The following is a 26,281-nucleotide window of genomic DNA, read 5'->3' on the forward strand; positions in this document are numbered from 1 at the left end:
TTTGATTTCTTTCTTCCATTTTACTTTATGTTTACTATTTACTTTCCCCTTCTTGTTTCTTATTTCTGATCACTTGATCAAATATTCTCAATTTATTGGTGTATATCTTTCTTTTTTAACCCCATAACAAATAGGTTTCTCTAATTTTATGCAAAAACAAGCAAAAACCTATTTCTCTTTACTGCTTTTTCTCCAATCCAATAAACCGAGATTTTATGCTTTTGCTTCCTCATTGTAGTCTGATCCAGACGAGAACTTTGGGATGATACTGCTTAACCTTCTTTCCACCCCCAACCAACTCTCTCTGTTTTGTTGAAATTATTTAGTGTTTAGTTCCAGATTATTGTTATATTTTCCTTTAAAATATTTTGCTTACCATTTTCCTTTCTTTTTTATTTACACCTATCTTAATGTCTCTTTTGTTTTATTATTTGGTTTCAGTTATTTTCTCAAGTATTTTCTTAGCTGGAATATATTTATTCCAACATGTTTATGATATCTTACCAAGGTATAGGATTCTTAAGTTATAGTTCTTTTCTCTGAGCAGCCTGTAGAAAGCATCACCACTGTGTAGCTTCTCATATTGGAGATAAAAGGCCTGATTCTAACTGGATTCTTCTTCCTTTGTGAATTATTCAGACATTCTATCTGAAAGCTTTTATGGTATTTTTCTTAAATTTTAGACTCTTGGAATTTTACAGGCATATGTCCCTATGTATGACTTTTCTTATCAGATATTCCCAGAATGCATTGAGCTCTTTCAGTTTGCTAACTCAAGTCTTTCTTCAATCCAGTATCATTTTATTTTACTTTTATTGCTGTTTTTTTCTCCTTCAACTTCTACTTATTAAGTGTCATGGACACATCCTCTAATATTCTTATCTTTTTCCTCATAATTTGCTTCTTTTTATATTTTTCACTGTAGTTTTGAGATGTTTCACCCTTTAGATCAGTAATTAAGGCCACTTAATTTAACTTAAGTTATCAATAGTCACCACCTTTCCAACTCAATTACTCAAAATTTAAAATAAAAAACCTGTGCATTTTAGTTTCTTTTTTTTAACATGTGCTATTTATTGTATTGATCCAGGTTCTCCAGAGAAACAGAAACAATAGGATGTACAAAGATACACACACACACACACACACACACACACACACACACACACACACAGATACAAAACCAGGAGACCTGATGGTATAGTTTCAAGTGGGAAGGCTGGCAGTCTTAAGACCCAGGAAGAGCCAATGTTTCAGTTCTAGTCTAAAAGCATAAAAAAAGACAATATCCCAGTTTGAAAGCATTCAGTCAGGAAGAATTCCCTCTTACTCAGGGGAGGATTAGTCTTTTGTGCTATTCAGGCCTTCAAACGATTGTATGAGGTCCACCTACATGAAGGAGGGCAATCTGGTTCACTCAGTTTACTGATCTAAGTATTAATCTTATCCAAAAACAACCTCATTGGGGTACCCAGAATAATTAAGCAAATATCTGAGGACCTCATGGCCCAGTCAAGATGACACATAAAATTATCCATCAGACCTATTACTCAAATAGAGCTATCTCCTCTTACAATCCTGTTAAAAAGAAGTTGCCTTTTCTGGGTTTTCTTCTCTTTTCTTTCTGGCTGCTATGTCCCTTACTTATGTTACTATTTTTCTTTGTATACTTCCCTCGAGACTGTATAAACCTTAAGACTCAGGTCCAGCCATTAATGTATGTTTAAGTGGCACCGATACAGCGAAATATTGCTACATGGCAAGTTTTCAGTTCCCTGTCTGGGCTCCCGGAGGAAGTGTCTTCGTTCCCAAGCCTCTTGGCCACAAAAACCAGTGTACTCTATCAGTCTTGGGGAGAACAGAAGGCTCATCCTACCTTTAAAGAAATCCTAATTTCTTGGGTCCAGGAAGATGAGAAACTCCTCCCTCTCCAGAACATTTTCATAGGCTAGAACTCTCTCTCCATGATGCAACATATTCTGTTCTTGCCCTTGGGCTCTCTTACTGTGCTACTCACAAAAGTGTTGAGAAACATAAAGACACTAACACTTTGTCTTCTAAATAAACAGTTGGCGAGTTTATTTTTGGTCAGAGAAACTTTCTAAGTTTCTCATGTGGTTAGGCACATGTGGTTAGGAATGGTGGTTACAATTATTCAATTTTCTATTCCCAGGTTTTACTACCCACTGAGCCAGGTGGACAGAAAATTAAAGATTCTGGGTCTAATAGCATGAGTAATAATGAATTTTAATTCCCGATCCAACGCCTACACAATTTAAATCCAGAAAGAGATATCTGGGAGATCATGTAGAAACCTGGGTTTCAGGCAAAACGCTCTTTTATAACTGAATTGTGTGCTCTTATGACTTAAATGTGTGATATAGAACTCATTTAATCTTTTAATCTGTCTCTCTATATACATATATATATACATGCATACGTGTGTGTAAGTTTTACTTCTATAAAATGGGAAAGTTATCGTTTATATAGTCTACCCTTCATTTCTCATAAATATTATGTATAAAATAATGTGATAAAAGAAATTTAGTTTAAATTTTTTTTAGATTCTGATGCTACCTTTTGACTCTTATATCAAAAACAATGAAATTCTGAGCCCTTCCTATCAAGTGCACATTAGTAATTTGGGGGTATAATTTTTAATTATTGTCATGTCTTTGCTCAAAAGCCTCTAAGAATTTCTGAATAGTCTGTGCTCCATACTCTTTAGCTAGGCATTCTAATGGTCCAATATCTGGTCTTATTTTTATTTTTTCTGAACTTTTTAATATTCTATTCCCAATTACTAATGCTTCCACTTTGGTTATAATTGTCTACTCAGGTGTCTCCAAATTATGTAATTTCCACATTGTTCACTCTGTTTAAAAAAAAAATTAATGTTTATTTATTTTTGAGAGACAGAGAATGAGCAGGGGAGGGGCAGAGAGAAAGGGAGACACAGAATCTGAAGCAGGCTCTAGGCTCTCAGCTATCAGCACAGGGCCTGACGCGGGGCTCAAACCCATGAAACATGAGATCATGACCTGGCCTGAAGTCGGCCGCTTAACCACTGAGCCACCCAGGTGCTCTGTTCACTCTGTTTTAAAATCTCTGTGGTTTGGGGCCACCTGGGTGGCTCAGTTGGTTAAGCGTCCAACTTTGCATCATGTCATGATCTCACGGTTTGTGGTTTGAACCCTATGGTGGGCTCTGTGAACCCTATGGTGGGCTTCCTTGAACTAATGATTGGGAAAATCAGGTCTATCCTGATGTATGAGGATGTAGTGCTGGGGACAATACCTACCATGGGTTTTCATTCACAGTTCATTAACAACAGGGTATTGAAAATTATAGCCAATATTTAATTAGTCATGTCAGGGAGAGCAGAGTAAATTTGATAAGAAGTATTTTGCTATTTTAAAACATTTTTAAGACTTTTTTAACTACGTTAGATATTTGATATTTCTGTCACTTCTCTCTTCCAGGGGATGCATGTGTAATCCACACATGTCTATTGGAGGCATTATAGCAAATATGATGAAAATCAAGTATTCTGGAATCCCCCAACCAGGTAATCCGGTATTAAATAACACAAAGTTGATTTTTAAAAACCATTTTCCCTAGATTTGTTTCTCTTAAATCTGTTCTCAAATGGTTTTTCCTTTTTAAAAGTTTTTAAATATGAATCTACATAATAAACAAAATCACATATTGCCTTAGTGATGCATTTACTACGTGAAATCCTCTCAAGATATTTTATGTTGACCTTTATTTTCAAATGAGAAAAGGATTATCAATCTAATTCTAATTTCCCCTCAGATATTGAATCTATGTTCATATTTATTAATATATGATAAATAATATATTTTATTTGGATGTTTTCAACAAATTTGGAGGGTATGACTAGGGTATTGTTAGGTGGTGCTCACCATTACACATAGTGTTCTCTTATTCTAGGGCACGCAACTAAAATACATTTTCCACTCTCCAATGCAGTGAGGTGTAATGATGTGACTGACTTCAGATCACTGGAATGTGAATGAAAGAGATGTACACACCTCTAGGCTTTGCTTATAAAATCCTATCTCATGTGAGACTCTCTATTCTCCCATGCATGGTCTGAATGAACAGGATTCCGAGGAATGAGAGAGAAATATAGCCACAAGATGGAAGGAGCCTGGCTTCCATGAGCCATAAAACAAAGAGCGGGCAAACCCTAAGAATTTATATAAGCAAGAAATAAGATTTTTTGTGTGTGATATGTCAATGAGATTTTGGGCTGTTAGTCTGACTCAAATTAATAAAACTGACTAAGTTTGGCCATTTTTTTTCTTTCATAAAAAGCAGAGTGGCACATCATTTTAAGGATGCTAATGTTACACTCAGAAAATTCTATTGTTTGAATTCTGCTTTAATTTTATAAATCTGAATCCCTCACAAAGTGAATGCCATCCAAGGATACACAAGACTTAGCTTCATATGAGTAAGAGCTAAACATTAAGGGAAGAGAGGAAGGAATGAAGAGTCGAAAAATCTCTCTAAAGGAGATAATTATTTGAAAATCAGTCTAAAGAGGCAGTCTCTTTTAGGAGCCAGCTATAACGCTGTCCTTTGTGAAGAACACTTGGGGGCCCATTGAGAGAACTACACTCTCTTAAGGGCAAACAAGATTAAGAACCAATGTGAAAAATATTTGAGTAACCAAAAAAATACAGTAATTTTTAAAAACATCTATAACCAAGGTATAGTATGCTATGACTGCCTTTGCAGAGGCACTTGAACCCAAAGCCTAGCTCACGGTACATTTGGCAATTTAAAGACACATGCCACTGGGGCACTTGGGTGGCTCAGTTGGTTAAGTGTCTGACTTCAGCTCAGGTCCTGATCTCACGGTTTGTGAGTTCAAGCACCACGTAGGGCTCTGTGCTGACAGCTCGGAGCTTGGAGCTTGCTTCAGATTCTGTGTTTTCCTCTCTCTCTCTGTCCCTCCCCTGCTCACGCACTCTCTCTCTCAAGAATAAATAAACATTAAAAAAATCAAAAAAATAAAGACACATGTCATTAAGCACTAAAATGTTATAGACAAAGCAAGACATGATTTGAAAATAATGGCTTCAAATTAGGTATGCTGAAGAAATTCAAAATCTGTTGAACATATGGAAATTTCTTTTGTCAATACCTAAAATATAACAGTGAACCTAAGATTACATGCAATCCCATTGTTAAATCATGTCAGAACCATTGAAATTTTTTACTAATGCGACAAAATCCAGAATTTAGGTATTTAAAAATAACATAAAACCCTATAATTAGATTCTTCAATGGAGTACAAGAAAGGAAAATTTCTTACTTATTCCTGAATGTCTCTGAATCCCTAGAACTCCCTCCCACTGCTTTGCTTTTATAGGTCAGCAGTTCCCCGTAAGGATCTGTGCCATGAGCCTCAATAAGTCACAAGATGAAACTCTAAAATGCAGGTTGTTTTGCAAATAAGCTTCTTCTTGCATGGGCATTTCTTTATGTTTATATCGCAGGGTCTTACTCATAGGAGATCTAGATAGTATGGTAATAAATGTGGCATGCAGTGAAGCCACAATTTTTAAGTTATTGCAATTATAGGGGTGCCTGGGTGGCTCAGTCAGCTGAGTGTCCAACTTTGGCTCAGGTCATGATTTCACAGTTTGTAATTTTGAGCCCTGCATTGGGTGAGCTCAAGCCCCGAATGAGCATGAGCTCTATTATGGGTGAGCTTGAGCCCCGTGTCTCTCCCTCTCTCTCTCTCTGCCACTCGCTCACTCATCCTCTCTAAATAAATAAATAAATAAATAAATAAATAAATAAATAAAATGTACTAACTACTAAAAAATAAATAATTGCAATTATAATGTAACTTAGTAATATTAATACAATACTTCATTGATTCTAAAACACACCTTTTCCCATATTTTAACATTTCAGAAATCAAGATCTGTTCTTACAGGTGGCATCTTATAAACTCTGCCAGATAGGGGCTGTTTGTTGTCTAAGTATATACCTTTTACTGAAATCTGCAAGACAAGAATGTGCCAACTTCAAAACTGGCATATTGAGGGTCCACAATTAGGAAGAAAATACTGGAGAGGATGCTAGAACACTGTTTGAAGAAAGGCAATAATACCCATATTATCGATGACACAAAAAATGATATGTGTGACAACTCTGAATTTTAAGTGATTCAGAGGAATTGAACTTTGAATGCAAAGATATTTGAGGAGTACAATAACCGTACTTTGTTTACATTTTCTTTTTACATGAATGTTCAAGAGTAATTTTTTAAGTTTATTTATTTTGAGAGAGAGAGAGCACATGTGAGCAGAGGAGCAGAGAGAGAGAGAGGGAGAGAGAGAATCTCAAGCAGGTGCTGCACTGTCAGCATGGAGTCTAACACAGGGCTAGAACCCACAAACTGTAAGATCATGACCAAAGGCGAAACCAAGAGTCAGATGCTTAACCAACAGCCACCCAGGCGCCCCCCAAAATAATTTTTAAAATATATACGAATGAGCCTAAAATAGCTCTTTTATTATACATAAAATTAAAATTCTAAGCATTAATAAAGCATTAAAGCACAGTTTAGTTAGCATATTTTTCTCTCTTGGTCTTCTATAAGGTATATCTTCCACTAGAAAGAATCTTAGATTTAGTGAAATCTGAAAATAAAACTACACCTTCAGTACAATGGAATAGCTTAGTTCATTAGTGAGTATGTTTCTGGATACATTTTTCTAGGAAGGTTTAAGTTCACACTGAATTTACATATACATGACATAACCAGAGCACAATGAGATTGAACGACGCTAAAACTGGCCTAAGGACTTCATAGTCCTAATAAATCTCTATTCATATTGACTCATTTTATTGAATTTTATGAAAAAAGTCAATTACTTAATTTTTGTGTTTGTGTTTATGTCATGTTTGTATAGTTATAAGGCAATCAAATTTCAACACTATTCTGCTTGACCAGTGTGCATCAAAATATCAACAGTTCTAACCTTACAAATTTGTTTGCAAAACAGCACTCATTTTCCTAGCTACAGTTTAAAAAGTAGCAAAATTTAACATTCACACAAATCTCTGAGTGAGCAAATAGAACTCAACACAGTATCATTCTTTCCATGAACGTCCATAAAAGATAATTAATGAGCTATATTATTACCATGTGCAATAAACAGTTATAAAAGTACTTCTAGAAAAATAATATAAAAAATAATATTTGATTTTTGTGGCAAGAATTTGAGATTTTTCACATCAGAAACAGTATATTAAATACGTAAGTTCATGCAAAAACATTTTAATAAGTTTAGAATATTCATAAAATAATCCCATGAATGGGGTGCATGTGTTAGAGTCACTATTGGGCAAATTAAAGATCGTTTGGCTGTTCTACAAAATCAACTAGAAGAAGGTGAGAACTTATGTTTATGACTGGGGGAAGAGTTATCTAATATTAAAAAACTGGTGTTAAACTTGGAAAAAATGTCAAGCTGCCTTTAAACACTAACTAAAATGAAATATTTTGTCTACATGCTACTTTTCTATGATCTGTGTAGAAACAGACATAGCAGTTTTGAGGAACAACTGCATCATTATTCCATAGTCTTTCATCTATACTAAGCATGTAATAAAATCAGGCTTCAAAATGTATTTACTGTCAGTGGTACATTTCCCTAAATGGAATCTCCGTTAAATGCTTTATGTTACTCCTCATTTCAGTTCAAGATGTTATCATCATTTCTCAGAAAGGAGTCCTCAGATTGAGGAAATGTCCAGTTAATTCATACTTTGCTGGCGATAATGTGAATGGTGCAGCCTCTTTGGAAAACAGTTTGGCATAAACATGAGTATGATATGACTCAGCAATTGTGTACTTAGGTTAAACCTGGAGAAATAACTATCACACAAAAACTTGTTCATGAGGGGCGCCTGGGTGGCTCAGTTGGTTGAGCATCCGACTTTGGCTCAGGTCATGATCTTGCAGTTTGTGAGTTCGAGCCCCGCATCGGGCTCTGTGCTGACAGCTCAGAGCCTGGAGCCGGCTTCAGATTCTGTGTATGTCTTTCTCTCTGGCCCTTCCCCTCTTGAGCTCTGTCTCTTTCTCTCTCTCTCTCTCTCTCTCTCTCTCAAAAATAAACATTAAAAAATTTTTAAAAAAAAATTGTTCATGAATGTTCATAACAGCATTAGTCATTATAGCTATGAAGTGGAAACAATTTAAGTCTCTATCAACTGATAAATGGATAAATAAAATATGGTATGACCACACAATGAATATTATTTAGCAATAAAAAGGAATGAAGTACTGATACATGCTACAATGTGGATAAATGTTGAAAACATTATGCTACACGAAAAAAAAAAAAAAAAAACAGTCAAAAAAGACATTCCATAAGACATTTCACTTATATGTAAGTCCAGTATAGGCAACTCCATACAGACAGAAAGTAGATTACTGGTTTCCAAAGACAGAGAGAATTGTAGAGAAATAAGAAGTCACTGTTATTGGACATGGAGTATCTTTTTCACAGGTGCCAGAGATTATGATGTAAACAAATTTTAGGGGCCAGTATTCTGCCTACCACATTTGGATTGTATGAAAGTAGCTGAAACTGAGACAGTCAGACCTGAGGAGACGCTGCTGTCCTCTGTGAGTAGCAACACAGCCCTAAAGAGTGTGGGGCTATTAAGTGAGGAAAACAAGTTACAAAGCAATGCACATAGTGTGTATTCATTTTAATAAAAACAAACAGTAACTATGTATGTGTAAATTTGTATTTGTATTTATATGTATGTTTGAGCATGCTTCATTTTTAGTCTCTATGGAGATGCATTTCTTCCTTCCTTATTTATTTACCCTGGCTGTTATTTCATTCTATTCAGATATTGTAAAGTCCCATGATGTACTGATCATATCAGGGTAGCCTCCGTTTGTACAATTGGTGGTGACTTCTTCCCAGCTGTAGCAATGTTTACACTGTCCTTTATAATGTCCTTTGCAAAAGGCCTCCACCCATGTCTAAAGTCCTGCTGAGCTTTATAATTTGATCTCTCATACATTTCCTTTTGAGTGCTCTCTCACTTCCAGCCAATGAAAATCTTCATTTTCACAAATTAAGAAATTCTTCTTTAGCACTCTTGCTGTACTCTTAGCCGAATCACTTGGATGCTTTTTAAAAGGCATCATGGGCCTAAACTTTTCACCTTAACACAAATTAATGGCAGAGAGACCACAGACCACGTTGGGATAAATAAATAGGTTTGAAAATTTAAAAAGGAAAAGAACTGGCTCACTGGCCATCATGTAAGCTACAGAAAGCATGAAAAAGAACACTGCTATTTATGGGCCTAAAATTAGAGAACAATATGGACCAGTCACTATTATTGTCTATAATCCTCTGATTGTGTTTTCTGAATTACCTGGATGACCCACCATAAGTAAATAAGCAAGTCAACAAATAAATAGTTCTTTTTTGGTACTACTACAATGGATCTGTCTAGCTACTAAAACACTTTGGTAAATGATAAACAACATAAACTATTCAAAGGTAGTAAGACTGGGAATATATTGGTCTGGAAATTGCAAACTTCTCAATGATTAACTCATATTAGCCCATCCATAAACCATTTAACTATTTGGCAAATGGTCTTTATAATATACACATAAGTAATTAACCATCTTGCAGTACGTGACACATGTAATACCCAACCTGTGTGTGCATACACTAAGATTGTACATGTTGATTACTTTTCCCTGCCACAAAAACAGTAAACTCTTCCCACATTAAATAGTACTAATTAAACATAAACCAATTTATAACCCACAGCTGACTCAGTAATGCCTATCCTCCATTACTGAATAATTCATAGGAATTTAGTTATATTTCCAAAACAATATTCTGCTATCATTCAGTCATCTTTCCTCACAATAATATTGTGAGGCAGTTGTCTACAAGAAATAGAAAAAGGAAATAAACCAGTGTCTTGGAGAAGTATCTGCACCACCCCCCATGTTCATGGTTGCATTATTTATAATAGCAAAGTTACAGGAACAATCTAAGTGTCAGTCAATGGACGAATGGATAAAGAAAATGTGGTATGTTTACACAATAGAATATTATCCAGCCTTAGAAAATAGTCTATAACTTGTGACAACATGATGAATCTACAGGACATTATGCTCAGTAAAATAATCCAAACATACAGGAAGCAAATACTATATAATCTCATACAGTGGAATGGATCTTATACTGTGGAATCTAAAAATGTGAACTCTGTATTATTTCTTACAACTGGATAACTGTAATTTGATTAAACTGTAATTTTTTAATGTAAAAAAACCAAGAAATTAGAAAAAGATTAATTCAATTAAATTTGTCCATTGCCCACCTCACAATTTTGGGTTAGAACTTAGGGTCTTGGATACAAATTAGTTATGAAATAACCAAATCTCCCATTTTATAACATATCAGATTAAAATAGCACAAACCAAATTTACAAGAAAGATAGTTTCACCTGCTTAGCATTCACTAAATGTTGCTTACTTGTCATCAACAAATATAGATCTGTTAGGGCAGAAGTCAACAGAATTGCTTGCTCTGACTCAATTCCAAAATTTGCTGAATATGTATTAGATGACTGGAAACACAAAAGCAAAGATGTACTCTCTACTGTCAAGTTTATTTGGGACACAGACACGCACTCACTGAGAACTGGATTTGAGGGGTGAACAGGGTGATATGGAACCAAACGGTGAGAGATGATTTATTATATCTACGACAGAGATAAGGGAGTGGGTAGTGGAGTCACAGAAGATTACCAGAATAGATAGCATTTAAGCAAGACCTTGCCTTTCAAGAGAAGTAAGAGTTCACCTGAAGGAGAATGAAAGAAAGGACATTTAAAACAAGACTGTAAGGGAAAAAACAGAAATTAATATAAATATTTATAATAAATCTAAAATTACACAGTATATTCATAGACTCTTAAGTGAAAAGCCAGTACATATTTATTAAAATGTACTAGGAAAGATGGCAGAGATATTCTCTTATTCTTGAAGTATTCAATTCATCATTAGAATCATTAATGTGTTCTTATGCAATGTATCTCTGACCTGTCCTTTTGCACTGGTGGAACTGACAGAGGGCAGCTATGAAATAGGGAGCAAAAGCAAAATGGGTGACAACCTGTGGATACCCTGAGTATACTAACAGGACCAAGAGAAACCAGTGAGTGACTCTAGTAGGGGGTCTGTAGGAGGAGAAGAAAAAAATCATAAAAAGGAGACAGCAAAATGGATCTCAGGGGTTCATGAAGGTAATGTAAGCAGTCCTTTGGCCACTTGCCCTGCTAAAAATAGAAGCATCACCAGATACATTTGGAAGGATGTCAATGACCTTGAGCTCAGAGTTCAGGAAAGAATTCTTCAGTTAGAAATGTTTGGAGTCAAGGGTGAATGGCTTGATTTTAATGAGAGCTAATGTGATTTAGTGTTTAAGAGTTTAGGTTCAGGCCACTACTTTCTGTTGAACTCTGAACAAACAATGTCTTAGTGCCTTCATTTCTAAAAAGGGTAAAATAATACTATCTACTTCATAGAACTGATATATAGATTAGAGAGTTAATATATGTAAAAGTACTTAGAATAATCAGGATGCAGGCATAGAAATCAAACTCTGGAACTCTATTCTCAAATATGTTGGAAGTGTTGAAAGGTTAAACAGGGACCATGAAGCAATCCAGAGATTAACAAGAACAGGAAGCCTTTATCACTCCATAGGATTGGAAGGCAAAGAGAGGAAGAAGTTTTAACGAAGCCTATGAGCTGGAGATTTCTGGAAGAAACTGGAACCATGAGACAGACATAGTCTTCTCTGGAAATCCTACTGTAAACATATAAGATGAGAGATACACCCTGGTTCCAACCGGGTCAATAAGCTCTCAGCCTAAGATTCTTTCTCCCTAAAAGGGGGATAATATAGTCTCTCTCAAAGGATTTCTGTGTGCCATTTGAATAAGCTAATGTATATGAAAGCATTTATAATATAAAATGCTACACATATGTAAGATACTATTAATGATAATAGACATAGAACTGTTCATTCTTAACAACACATACATTTTTTGATCATTTGTCCTCACAGTAAAATACAACTACAAGAAACTAATACAAAATTACATTTCTCCACAATGAACAATGTGAGCAGAGTATTAAGCCAAAAGAGATGAGAACCAAGGAAACCTAAATGTAATGTTACGCACAAAATAAATATGATCTGCTGTGATTTCCTGACTTTCCAGTTAACCTCAGAGTAAGAAAGAAACATCACAGTTAGAAAACTTTAGGAAATGCAGAATTTGGAGTGTATTCTGTGTTCATTTAACCCTGTTAACATACAGTATTTTTTACACTTATGATTTAGTTACCTCATTTGAGATTTTGTGGATATATGTGCATGCACATTATCTTCACCTTGGTTAAGATGCTTTAAGAAACATATTCTGAAAAGGATAGGTGTAGTTTTTGTTTATACCTATGTATTGTTTTTAATAATAGTATTAAGTTAACATACACAGTTCAATTTTTTGTCTTTCTCTTCTCTTCCAGATGTTTGATTTGATTTTACAGGTTCTGTGTCTTTGTATTATCCACTTCATTTGGAGAACCATAAATCTTCGGTCCCACTGATTTTAGAGGCAATTAATCCTTGGTCCTCCTGTACAACCACAACTCTAGCTGTTGCCATCTTTAAGACTTTGATCTTTTGACCCATTATAACTCACAAACTGTTTCACTTTTTAACCTAACTTGTAATTTGGTTTTGGTAATTCTGCAATTAGATGAATTAACAATCAGGTGACCACATATCCAGGGGTTCTTGGAACCCTCCCAGTTTATGCCTGTTGTTCCTACATAATTATTTATAGCTTCTCCTTTCATTCTCATAAGTGTACTGGTTTGTATAATAAATTACATGGCCACACATTAGCAAGTGTCTCAAAAGCAGAAACAGTATGCACTCTGTGATAATAATGTGCCCAGAATTTTATAAACAAAGCTCTACACAAATGTAAGCCATTGTTATCATTTTCTATGCAATATCCTGGTATTAATTTTATCTGCAGAAAAACAGAACAGATTGAAGGAGTCCCCTATCTCACTTGTAGCAGCAAGGCTGAGATCTGCTCAAGAAATATAACATTCTAAGGTCTCGGTTTCTTCATCTGCAAAATGAAGGAGCTGAATTACATTATCCCTATGGTCCGTTCCAACCAAAAGAAGGTCTGCCTTCCACATCTGCCTATTTCCTACATAGCACATCTGTAATTGCATGCTCTGTCCAGAGATACCTGGTACCCTCCAAATTGTCTGATTCTTCACCCTAACCTTGAAATTTATCCTAAAATGCCCCAATACACAGAGAAATCTTGACCACAAAACCATATTCCAAGAGTTGTAAGTTTGAAACTTTATAAATTTTTGCCATTTTTTCCCTTAAAACTCTAGATTTGTCTTTACTTTTGACATACTATACACATCTCTGAGAACATTCAGATCCAACTTAGGGATGATCAGCCTTATCTGTGCCTTGACAATTTCTTCTCTTGCTATCATCCAGCTAAGAGTAGACACCACTTATGGAATAGCATTTTTTCCAGGCTAGACAAAATTTTAACAGGCTATTTACTCTCCATCGACTCCTATTTCCTTTTTCTTTGAGACCCTCTTCCTTCTCATCACTATTTCTTCTTCCCTCATGACCTTCCTGTTACTGGAGAAAACAATTTGATGGATTAAATCGCACTAATATATAAAATATTTAATACTCTATTTTCCTAGGAATGTTTAGATTTTTAGAAAAGGTAAAAAGAGTAAAATGCTTAGTATAGAGAAACTTGCTGATAGCACAAAGATTAAATTATGTTAGCTGCCAGAGTTCTTTGCATATTGTAGACTCTCAGTAAACACTAGTTGATATGTATGTGAGGTCTTAAAAAAAATGAAAGGAAGTCTTCCAAGGCAGAGGAAGGTGAATATTTCTCAGGCAGAAATTCTTCCATATATGTCCAAATATCTCAAAATAACAAAAGAACATATGTTCACTAGCAGTAATAAGTTCTGTGTAGCTTTAATTTTAAGATGTGGGGAAAGGGAGAAATGGCATTGGAAAAATCTGTAGATGTCAAATGGGATCCAGAGTTGGAAGTAACTCTCAAGACAAGCTGTTTAACAGTTCTAGGAATATAGGTTAGATGTAAAGTTCTGATATAGTAAAATCACTATGGCATCAGTGTGTAGGGTACACTACAAGCAGGAGACACTGGACCCAGGAATTCTATTCAGAAGCCTACAGCATTTATCTAGGATCTGCTAGGTTTCACTGGCACTTATAATATACACCCACATGGGGACAGCGAATAGGGCTGGATTGAGAAATATTCCAAGTATAAACTCTATAGGATTTTATAAGCAATAAATATTGGGAACAGGTAAAGATAATAAGAAGAGTTGGATATATACTGAATTTAACATTTAAAATATGGGAAACTACATGGGACATAAACTCATAAATGAGATAAGAAATATAGGAAGAGATTGGGAAGAGAATTTGGACAATTAATTCAATTTTAAAGATACTGAATTCAATTTGAAGCTATCCAGTTATAGCTATAAACAGAATCTGACACTCAGAATAGAAATCAAAGCCAGAAGATTCAGACAGTTGCTGATACCATAAAATCACCCTGGAGTATATAGAGAAAGTAAAGAAGACCTGAGGATAGAACATTAGAGAACCCTGGCACTTAATGGGAGTATCGTAAGGCCACATATGACAAGCCCATAATTTATATCTCTTTCAATGATGAAAAGCTGAAAGATTTTACTTTAAGATCAGGAACAAGACAAGGATTCCCACTTTAGCCACTTTTATTCTACATACTACTGGAGTCCTAGCCAGAGCGATTATGCAAGAAAAAGAAATAAAGGTATCTAAATCATAAAGGAAGAACTAAAATTGCTTATATTTGCAGATGACATGATGCTATATATAGCAAACCCTAACGACTCCACCAAAGAACTGTTAGGATTAATAAATAGACTTAGTACTAAGTTGCAAGATACAAAATCAATTTAGAACAAACGGTTGCATTTCTATACACTAACAATGAACTATCAGAAAGAGAAATTAAAACAATCTCATTTACAGCAGCATCATAAAGATAAAATACTAAGAATAAATTTAACCAAGGAGGTGAAAGATTTTTCCACAGAAAACTATATGACAGTGATGAAAGAAATAAAAGAAGACACAAATAAACAGAAAGATATTTTGTGCTCATGGACTAGAAGAATTAATATTGTTAAAATGTCCATATCAGCCATATTAATATAAAAAAATTGAATACATAAGTAAATGGGGGAGGGAGAGAATAAATAAATCTCCTGTATAGATTTCCAAATAATTTATGTAGATAATCCATCCTCATAGAGGTAGAGTTTAATCCCCTATTCCTTAAGCATAAATTACACATAGTAACTTTATTTAAAAGAATACAAAATGGGGGGTGCCTGGGTGGCTCAGTCAGTTAAGCGTCTGACTTCGGTTCAGGTCATGATCTCGTGGTTTGTGGGTTTGAGCTCTGCGTCAGACTCTGTGCTGACAGCTCAGAGCCTGGAGCCTGCTTCAGATTCTGTGTCTCCCTCTCTCTCTCTGCCCCTCCCCCACTGATGCTCTCTCCTTCTCTCAAAAATAAACATTAAAAAAATTTAAAAAAAAAGAATACAGAATGGAATAAGGGGAAGGGGAAGGAGTAACAAGAGTGGAGAAACCTGGCAAATACTACCTCAAGCTAGTAAATCAAAGTTAACATCAACAGTGTAAGTCATGTTGCTGCTACGTACTCTTGATATATGATGAGAATGACACTTTACTTCTGTGGTCATCTTCCAAAACCCATAACTCCAGTCTAATCATGAGAAATATCAGGCAAACACAAACAGAAAAACATTCTAGAGAATACCTGATCAGTACTCCTCAAAGTTGTCAAGGTCATCAAAAACAGGGAAGGTCTGAGACACTGCCAGAGTCAAGAAGAAGGCTACAGAGACACGATGACGAAATGTAAGGCAGTATCCTGGATGGGATCCTGGAACAAAAGAAAAGGACATTAGGTAAAAACAAAGGAAAACTTGATTTGTAAAATTTGGACTTTAGTTAACAACCACTGTGTCAATACGGTGTTCGTTAATTGTGACAAATGCACTGTATTAATGAAGTCTGTTAATAATAGGGGGAAAGGGGTGGTGGTGGGGGGAGGTATAGGAGAACTCCATACAGTCTTTGCAACTTCTCTGTAAATTCAAGACTGCCCTAAAATAAAAATTTTAATTAAAAAAATTCTAGAATTCTGTCCAACATATAGTAGGTTCAAAATTATTGAAAACTGTATTATCATTAACAGTGCTATGAGTTACAGGACAGAAAGTAAAGGAAAATAAGTATCCTCACTGCTCTGCTCACCAAATTCATTCATTACACTGACATCCTTACTTAGTAATTAGTAATGTCAGCTGCAGTAGGTATATTTACTCCTCCTCATAATGATTCCTATTTATTGAGCCTTTATTTGAGGCTGAGTACATGAATTATCTTAATACTCCAAAACCCTTATGAGATTTGTACTGTTATTATTCCAACTTTACAGATGAGGAATAACAAACTCAGAGAGTCTAAGAGAAACTTAAACAGGCTAAGTAATTTGCCTAAGGCCTACAGCTAGTAAGTGAAAAATTTTGAGCTCAAGAATTTGCTGTTAGCACCTATACTCTAACTGGTCTGCTAAACAGACCTATACATGTAGATATGCCAGCCTCTGCCATACACATTCATACTGCATTATTCATGCACTTCCCTCTTTATACTACTGTCAGGACCAACATGCTCTCCAACCATTTCTTTTCTACCTGCAAATACACAGATAAACTCAGGACACAATACATCAGATCATTCCTAAACACCTGGCCTTGCCCAAGCCCTCAGTGCTGTGACCACTGGAAATAAGTCCACTTCCTTATTATTAAATCTACTACAAGGTAATATTTCAACTTGATTGAGTTGACAATTTTTTTTCCTTTGAGGAATATATTTTTTCCTTTGAGGAATATACTGAAAGCACAGCCTTCCCTGTAGACAGAAGATAATTTAGTGAACAGGTCCACTGTGTCCAGCCTCTTTTTTATACCCTCATTGCCCACTCATTGCTCTAACTCACTGAAGCAAGAGGCTAAAGAGAGAAAGCATTATTTCCCTTAGAAAGGCAAGTTATAGTGAAGCTCACTTTCTGTCTTCATGTTAAAATGAGAACACGGGTTCCTGGAAGCAAGGATTTTCTGTTCATGTGCAGCAATAGCACCTTCCAGTTTTCATAAATCTAAAGCAATCTTGTTTTATTTTCCATAATTAGGCCATAAGCTAGTCCATACCAGCCTGACTCGCTCAGCTACCCATGTGCTGCAGCTGGAGTGTCACTGTTCCATAACTGTGGTACTGAGTGCTTTTGTTAGGGCCTGTAGCATAAATAGAACAAAGAAAAAGATCTTTCTCAGAGAAAACCTTGAAAGCTGAGGAATGATAACCTTTCTCACACTGACGGCTGGGGTTGGGGGAGTGGTAAACTGGCAAACAAATCCAAGTCCTTCCTATGGCTTTCCAGTCTTCAAAAGGATTCAGACCCATACAAATTCCTTCCTAGAACTGCCTGACAATGTTAACATTACCCAAGCAGCTCCCTACACTATTATACAGTTACACAGGTTCTTAGTTTACTTCCCGAGTAGACAGCAAATATCCTAACCTAGAAACTCTTTTCCTCCTATAATCAACTACAAGAAACCTTGGAAGAATTTAGAGAACTTAAAGAGCCATTTGCATATCCTCTAGGGTTACTCCTCATTTGACAAGGGGCAGGCTTAAAGAGAGAAGCCTCTGTCTGACAGGAAGTAGAGCACACAGGAAAGAGTCATTCTCCCCTATGTTTTGAATGGGTGCCACATTTTCCTCCCCTCCCTTCTGAAGCCTTCCCTAACTAACCTAAAATGTTCTTATCACTTCTCTATTGGCATCCCTTTGCTAATAAGTCACATAATCACATAGTCACCTCTATTAGTTTGGGCTTCATTCTCCACTCTGCTTCCTCTGAGAACACTTTGTTTTCCTGTTGTAACCCTTAATACCCTCTGCCTTGTAGTACAGCCCAGGATAACCGTATAGCCTGCATATGTAACTAGACTGTAAATCCTCTAATATAATGGATCCAGTGCCCTCCTCCCCACAGGGTCTCGCATGCTGCTCAAAAATCCTTGCTGAACCAAAAATTTGCAAGTGCTTTTATAAACCTTTTTCATCAAATATGTCAATAAATTCTTGAAGAATCACAGCTATTTCTTTGGCAATAGCTCTTCCCATATACTATTTCCTTCTTCCTATCTTGCAACAAACCCATAAATAAACACACACACACACACACACACACACACACACATTCATACTTTATAGTCTAAGCAAAATTATAAACAAATCAATTAAATATTTCATGAGTTATACTAAGACCCCAGTTGCTTATTGATACATGTTATCTTTCTGATACACATACATTTAAAGAATGAAAATAGTAAGAACAACAACAAGAAAAACAGCAACTGGCCAAGAAAACAAAACCTATTATCCTAGACCTGGAATTCCAGGAAGTACTACTAACATTGTCTTCCTATAGACATGATTACAAATAAATACTCTAACCAGGTTCTCAATTAAATCAATCTTACATAGGTATTCTTTATAAAATATTTACTGAATTCTTACTATGAACCACATAGTATTCTAGAAGTTGGAGATAAAAACCTTTGGAGCTCACATTCCATAATACATGGAAATATACAATAAACAAATCATGTATATATCTAAGAGGTTAGGTAGAAAGGAAAATATAGATCAGGGGACAGAAGAAACATATCTAACAGCCAGGGAAGGTTTGTAGAGGTTTTTAGTTGTTGTTGTTATTTTAGAGAAACTTGCTATTAAATTTACATTTCTTTAAAAACATACTTTCTCCAACCCTCACCCACTCTAGGAAGGAAGAGAAAACCCTTACTCTCTCCAATTAGTGGATTCCGTGTATAAAGCCTGAGGTGATGAGCATGAAGTATGAAAATACTATGTACAAAGGGAAAGAAAGTATCTGCTGTTACCTTAATGTTAAGATACCCCCATTCCCAGGCCCCTTTTGCTTCATTTGAAAAAGCCCTTAGGAATCCATTTGAGTAGAGAACAAGCTCTCTCTCTAGAGGGACACTCAAACCCCAACATGACATTAAATAACTAAAGAAGAAAGAAAATGGATAGTACCTCATATTCTAGCGGGGGAGAGGATTTGCCCATTTATTATCCTGTAGTCTGCAGGCCAGCCTGAATGAAGTGAAAGCTGAGTCATGTAAGTACATGGTGGAAGGGCATTTTAAGTAGAATAAATAGCAAATGCAGAGTCCCTTATATGTTTAAGACATTTAAGTAAAAGCAATGGAACCAGTATGCTGGAGAGGAGGAAAAATAAAAGAGAAACAGGAAGCAGATGGTCTAGGGCCTTGCATAGTGAATGATCTTTTAGAAACTCACATTAATATTATCCCTCTGCAAAAGGGAAAGGCTTGAAATAAATTAAAACCAAAGGAGGAAGAGAGGCAAGAAGAAAGAGAAAGGAAAAAAATCCTAAAACTACAGGTAGCTTTGTTTCTTTGTTGTTAATGGATATGCTAATTTCATTTCAGGTAGAAACTTGCTACAGTCTCTCAGATCATCTCTCTTATATCCCCCTTCCTTTCTAACCATAATGTCACTGTCTTCTGATTCTCTTCATCTATGGCCAGAATTATTTACAATCCCTCCAGACTGGTTTTCCTCTCCATTTTAGGCCCCTCAACACAACCACATTGCTGTCACAGTAATCTTTCTAAAATCCACATCTTACCATGTTTTCTCTCACCTTTTCAGAGGCTTCCTTCTAATTTTCCTTTCCTAATCCAAGTACCCCACTCTCTATACCAAACTGTAGTCCCCACTCTACTTTTAGTGGTTATTCCCTGAATACACTAGGCACTTTCACACTTTTATCTATATGTCCCCTGAAATCCTCTCCCAGTATCTCTTACTCATTCTATACATGCAACTCAACTCCCTTAAACTCCATAAATTTCAACATATCCCGAGTATCTTCTACCCCCATGGAATAATTAACCTTTTTCCCAAATGCTTGCATGACACTTTGTTTATGTCACTACCTTAGCCTTTATCAACCAATCAATGTTGTGCTTACTACATGGCTTTCTTCCTTCCTACCATGTGAGTTCTTTGTCAGAAACACTGTACTCTTCATTTTTATATCTCAAGTACTTAGCAGAGTAATATATATAAAAAGATACTTAATATTTATTGAATTAAAAAACAAAATAGGAAAAGAGATGAAAATGAGGAAAGTCCCAAAGCAGAATCAGAAAACAAGAGAAATAAAGATGATAAAGAGATTTACAAAGTCAGCAGAGAGAAAAAAATTACAAAATATTAAAGCCAGAACAAAATTTTGTAATATTTTTTAATCACCAAATTAAAAAAATGATAGAACCTGGATTCAGAATACTCAAGCAGCAAATGATTAGAAGAGCTTAAAAGTTTCAATGCTTGATCCACAAATCTTAGAGAATAACACAAACTACAGATAAAAAGCACCTATAGATCATCCTGCTCAACTGTACACTGTGACTCTCTGAAATCGAAAAAGGTTGGAGAAATTTTGATGTACCATTAAGTTCATTTCAAGGGTTCTAATTTTCCTCTTACTTAAATTTTTTTTATATGACAACTTTACTCCCCTGCATGTACCTTATTACATGTATATTGATTTACCACTTCACAGTCTATGAAGCATTAAAATACCATTTCACCAGATTCTCAGCAGTCTTTTAAGTCTTTGGTTTCAGTTAGATATCTTTCACTATTTTACTGTCTCCTATAGCTATGAAAGATTCCTTAAAGACCACCTGTGTTTGTGTGATTTAATACAGATGCACTGAAGACAGTACCTCAGAAGTATAAGGGTCCTTCTTATATATAAGGGTCCCCCTAGGGGGACCCTAGGCTTATCTCGTCCCTCGAACACAGCTAGATAAATATCAATTCCTTCTCAACAGCCAAGAAATCAGTCTGAGGATTGAAAGAACAAAACCTCAAGTCTACCAGTAGAATCATGGCAGATAGGAGTTGTGGAGAGTTGACCTGGGGGAGATAAGAACTGTGGGTACTGCAGATGCTGCAGAGGGGAGGAAGCCCTGCTTACAGAGACTACTGTAAGGTATTATAAGCAGAAGAGAGCAAAATCTGAAGTTTTATTAGTCTGCCACTGTTGGTATTGCGCCGACTTAGAGGTGCTCCTGTGGGAAGCAGAGCAGAGACCCAGAGCAGGCAGCGTGGTCTCAGGATCCCCAGGGTCAACACAGGGAGGAATGGTTCCCATGCTCAGAACACATTTAGGAGTGGTGGCAAGGCTTCTCTGAGGACAGAAGAACAGGTGATGCCAATGTGCTGCACTGTTCCCAGGCACAGGAGCAGGACACAGACTGTGGCCAGCAATTCTTAATACTGGCTTTCTTGCTCCACTTTGCCATAAACTCCAACCCACTGCATGGTCATGTGACCATTTTCCTGGGATTGGCTGGCAAAAGCGCATCAAGAGCCTCCCCCAAAGGATCAGCTCAGGAGCTGCACTGAGACCTTAAAATTTGGAGTTTAGAAACCCAGCCCTGCACCTGAGATAAAACAGCTCACACACGGTGAAGGCAGGGACGTGACAGAAGCTGGGGACACAAGAGGGGTGACTCTGTGAGGGCTTCCTGAAGAGTGATGAGTAGGAGCTCTCCACTCCACAGAGAATAGAGCAGTGTGAAGCCATTACCCCCACCTCCACCCCCTATCTGTACTGTCCTACCTCAGTGAGTTAAACAGTGCCACCAAGTGGAGACTGGAGCTGCATACATCAAGCTCCACCCCGCTACACACTGCAGGTACATCTCTACCAGGGCAAGTGGGCCTGAGAAGCAGTGCAATGGGCCCTTCGCTCAGAAGACCAACACTAACACCTCACCAGATGTTATTCTGATCATGGAATCTACTGATCATGGAGTGCTGATCATGGAGTGCTGCAAAGCTTCAGTTCTATGGGAAATAGGATCTAGCTTGCTTTTTATGTTTATAATTTAAAAAAATTTTTAAAATATAATATATATATATATTTACTGTTATTTTCTGGATCTTTCTTTTAACAGGCAGATAAAAACACACCTAGGATTAAGCTTTTTTCTTTTTTTTCCTGGGAAAAATGTTAAAACAGAGGAATTCACCCTAAAAAAAAGAACAGGAAGTAGAAGTAATAGCCAGGTATTTAATCAGTACAGATATAAGTAAGATGTCTGAACCAGAATTTAAAACAACAATTACGAGAATACTAGTGGGGCTTGATAAAAGCATAGAAGACACTAGAGAACCCCTTCCTGCAGAGATAAAAGAACTAAAATCTAGTCAGGCTGAAATTAAAAATGCTATAACCAAGATGCCATAATCTTGAATGGATGCTATAACAATGAGGATGAACTAAGCAGAGGAACAAATCAGTGATATAGAAGATAAAATTATGGAAGTTAATGAAGCTGAAGAGAAGAGGGAAAGAAAGGTATTCGATCACAAAGGCAGAATTAGGGAACTCAGTGATTTCTTAAAACGTAATAACGTTTGTATCATAGAAGCCCAAGAAGATGAAGAGAAAGAAAAAGGGTCAGAAGGTTTATTTGAGCAAATTATAGCTGCAAACTTCCCTAATCTGGGGAAGGACAAAGACATCAAAATACAAGAAGCACAGAGAATTCCCATTAAATTCAACAAAAGCCAGGCATCACCTAGACATATTATAGTCAAATTCACAAAGCACACAGACAAGGAAAGAATCCTGAAAGCAGCAATGGAACTAACCTACAAAGTAAGACAGATAAGGTTCACAGCAGATCTGTCCACAGAAACTTGGCAGGCCAGAAGGGAATGGCATAATATATTCAACATGCTGAATGGGAAAAATACACAGCCAAGAATAATTTATCCAGCAAGGCTGTTATTCAGAATGGAAGGAGAGATAAAGAGTTTCCAAAACTAAAACTAAAATGAGTTCATGATCACTAAGCCAACCCTGTAAGAAATACTAAAGGGGACTCTTTGAGTGGGAGAAAAAAAGACCAAAAGCAACAAAGACTAGAAAGGAACAGAGAACATCATCAGAAACACCAACTTTACAGGTAATAAATGGCACTAAATTCATGTCTTTCGATAATCATTCTAAATGTAAATGGACTAAAAGTTCCAATCAAAAGACACAGAGTATCAGAATGGATAAAAGAACAAGACCCATCTACATGCTACCTGTAAGACTCATTTTAGACCTAAAGAAACGTGCAGATTGAAAATAAAGGGATGAGGAACCATCTAGCATGCTAATGGATGTCAAAAGAAACCTGAAGTAGCCATACTTACATCAGACAAACTAGATTTTAAAACAAAGATGTACCAAGAGAAGAAGAAGGGCATTATATCACAATTAAGGGGTCTATCCATTGAGAAGATCTAACAATTATAAATATTTATGCCCTCAACTTGGAACACCCAAATGTATAAATCAATTAATAACAAACATAAAGGAACTCATTGATAATAAAACACAATAGTAGGGGACTTTAACATCCCCTTATAGCAATGGACAGATCATTTAAGCAGATATTCAACAAGGAAACAATGGTTTTTGAATGACACACTGGACCAGATGGACTTACAGATATATTCAGAACATTTTATCCAAAAGCAGCAGAATACACATTCTTCTCGGGTGCACACGGAACATTCTCCAAAATGGATCACATACTAGGTCACAAATCAGCCCATAACAAGTACAAAAAGATTGAGATCATTCCATGCATATTTTCAGAACACAACACAATAAAACTTGAAGTTAATCACAAGAAAAAAATTTGGAAAGCCCTCAAATGGAAGTTAAAGAACATCGTCCTAAAGAATGAATGAGTTGACCAGGAAATTAAAGAATAAATTAAAAAGTACATAGAGGTAAATGAAAATGAAAACATGACAGTCCAAAACCTTTGGGATGCTTTCTTGGCAGACCTAAGAGGGAAGTATATTGCAATACAGGTCTACATGAAGAAGCAAGAAAAGTCTCAAAAACACAACCTACTTTACATCTAAAGGAGCTATAAAAATAACAGCAAATAAAGCCTAAAGCCATCAGAAGAAGGGAAATAATGAAGATTAGAGCATAAATAAATAATATAGAAACAAAACAAAACAAAAAGCCAGTAGAACAGATCAACAAAATTAAAAGCAGGTTCTTTGAAAGAATTAATAAAATTGATAAACCTGTAGTCAGACATATAAAAAAGAAAAGAGAAAGGATCCAAATAGATAAAACAAATTAAAGAGGAGAGATCATAACCAACATCACAGAAATATAAACAATTATCAGAGACTACTCTGAAAAAATTATATGCCAACAAACTGGGCAATCAGTAAAAAAATGGACAAATTCCTAGAAACATACAAACTACCAAAACTGTACAGGAAGAAATAGAAAATTTGAACAGACCCATAATCAGCAAAGAAATTGAATCAGCAATCAAAAATTTCCCAACAGACAAAAGTCCAGGGCCAAATGGCTTCCCAGGAGAATTCTACCAGACATTTAAAGATGAGTTAATACATATTATTCTCAAATTGTTCCAAAAAATAGAAATGGAAAGAAAACTTCTAGACTCATTCTATGACACCACTATTACCTCGATTCCAAAACCAGACAAAGACCCCACTAAAAAGGAGAATTACAAGCCAATGTCCCTGATGAACCATGGATGCCAAAATTCTCAACAAAATTCTCAACAAATCCAAAAGTGCATTAAAAGAATTATTCACCATGATCAAGTGGGATTTATTCCTTGGCTGCAGGGGTGGTTTAATATTCACAAATCTATCAACATCATTCACCACATTAATAAAGGAAAGGCTAAGAACAATATGATCCTCTCAACAGATACAGGAAAAAGCAGCTGACAAAATACAGCAGGCATTCTTGACAAAAACCCTCAATAAAGTAGGGATAGATGAAACATACCTCAACATCATAAAGGCCACATACAAAAGACCCAGCAAGGAAAGCTAAGAGCTTTTCTTCTATGGTCAGAAACAAGACAGGGATGGATGTTTACTCTCATGATTACTATTTAACATAGTACTGGGATTCTTAGCCTCAGCAAGCAGACAACAAACATAAAATACAAGGCATCCAGATTGGCAAGGAGGAAGTCAAACTTTCATTATTGGCAGACGGCATGATACTCTATGTAGAAAATGCAAAAGACCCCACCTAAAAGTTGTTAGAATTGATACATGCATTCAGCAAAGCCACAGGATATAAAATCAACATCCAGAAATCTGCTGCATTTCTATACACCAATAATGAAGCAGCAGAAAGAAAAATCAAGGAATCAATCCCATTTACAATTGCACCAATACCCATAAGACACCTAGGAATAAACCTAACTAAAGATGTAAAAGATCTGTATTTTGCAAACTATAGAAAACTTCTGAAGGAAACTGAAGATGACACAAAGAAATGGAAAAACATTCCATGCTCATGGACTGGAAGAACATTGTTAAAATGTCTATACTACCTAAAGCAATCTACACGTTCAATGCAATCCCTATCAAAATACCAACAGCATTTTTCACAGAGCTAGAACAAGGAATCCTAAAATTTGTATGGGACCACAAAAGACCCCAAATAGCCAAAGCAATTATGAAAAAGAAAAGCAAAACTAGAGTCATCATAATTCTGGACCTCAAGCTATACTACAAACCTGTAGTCATCAAGACAGTATATTACTGGCACAAAAACAGACACATAGGTCAATGGAAAAGAATAGCAAACCCAAAAATGAACCCACAACTATATGGTCAACTAATCTTTGATAAAAAGGAAAGAATATTCAATAGATAAAAGACAGTCTCTTCAACAAATGGCATTGGGAAAATTGGACAGCAACATACAGAAGAAGAATGAAATTGGACCACTTTCTTACAACATACACAAAAAATAT

General features: G+C 36.0%; 1 long non-coding RNA gene across 6 annotated transcripts in view; it reads right to left on the reverse strand.

Annotated features, from left to right (window-relative positions):
• LOC144615952 (uncharacterized) overlaps positions 1-26,281 on the reverse strand; it is a 547,072-nt gene that overhangs the window by 326,528 nt on the left and 194,263 nt on the right. For all 6 annotated transcript variants that reach the window (XR_013554718.2, XR_013554719.2, XR_013554720.2 and 3 more), the window contains one exon: positions 16,054-16,179. This is a non-coding gene — a long non-coding RNA (uncharacterized LOC144615952). The remainder of the gene's footprint in view (positions 1-16,053; positions 16,180-26,281) is intronic.

The sequence above is a fragment of the Panthera onca genome, chromosome A1, assembly GCF_046562875.1.
Source record: "Panthera onca isolate mPanOnc1 chromosome A1, mPanOnc1 haplotype 2, whole genome shotgun sequence".
Lineage (NCBI taxonomy): Eukaryota > Metazoa > Chordata > Mammalia > Carnivora > Felidae > Panthera > Panthera onca.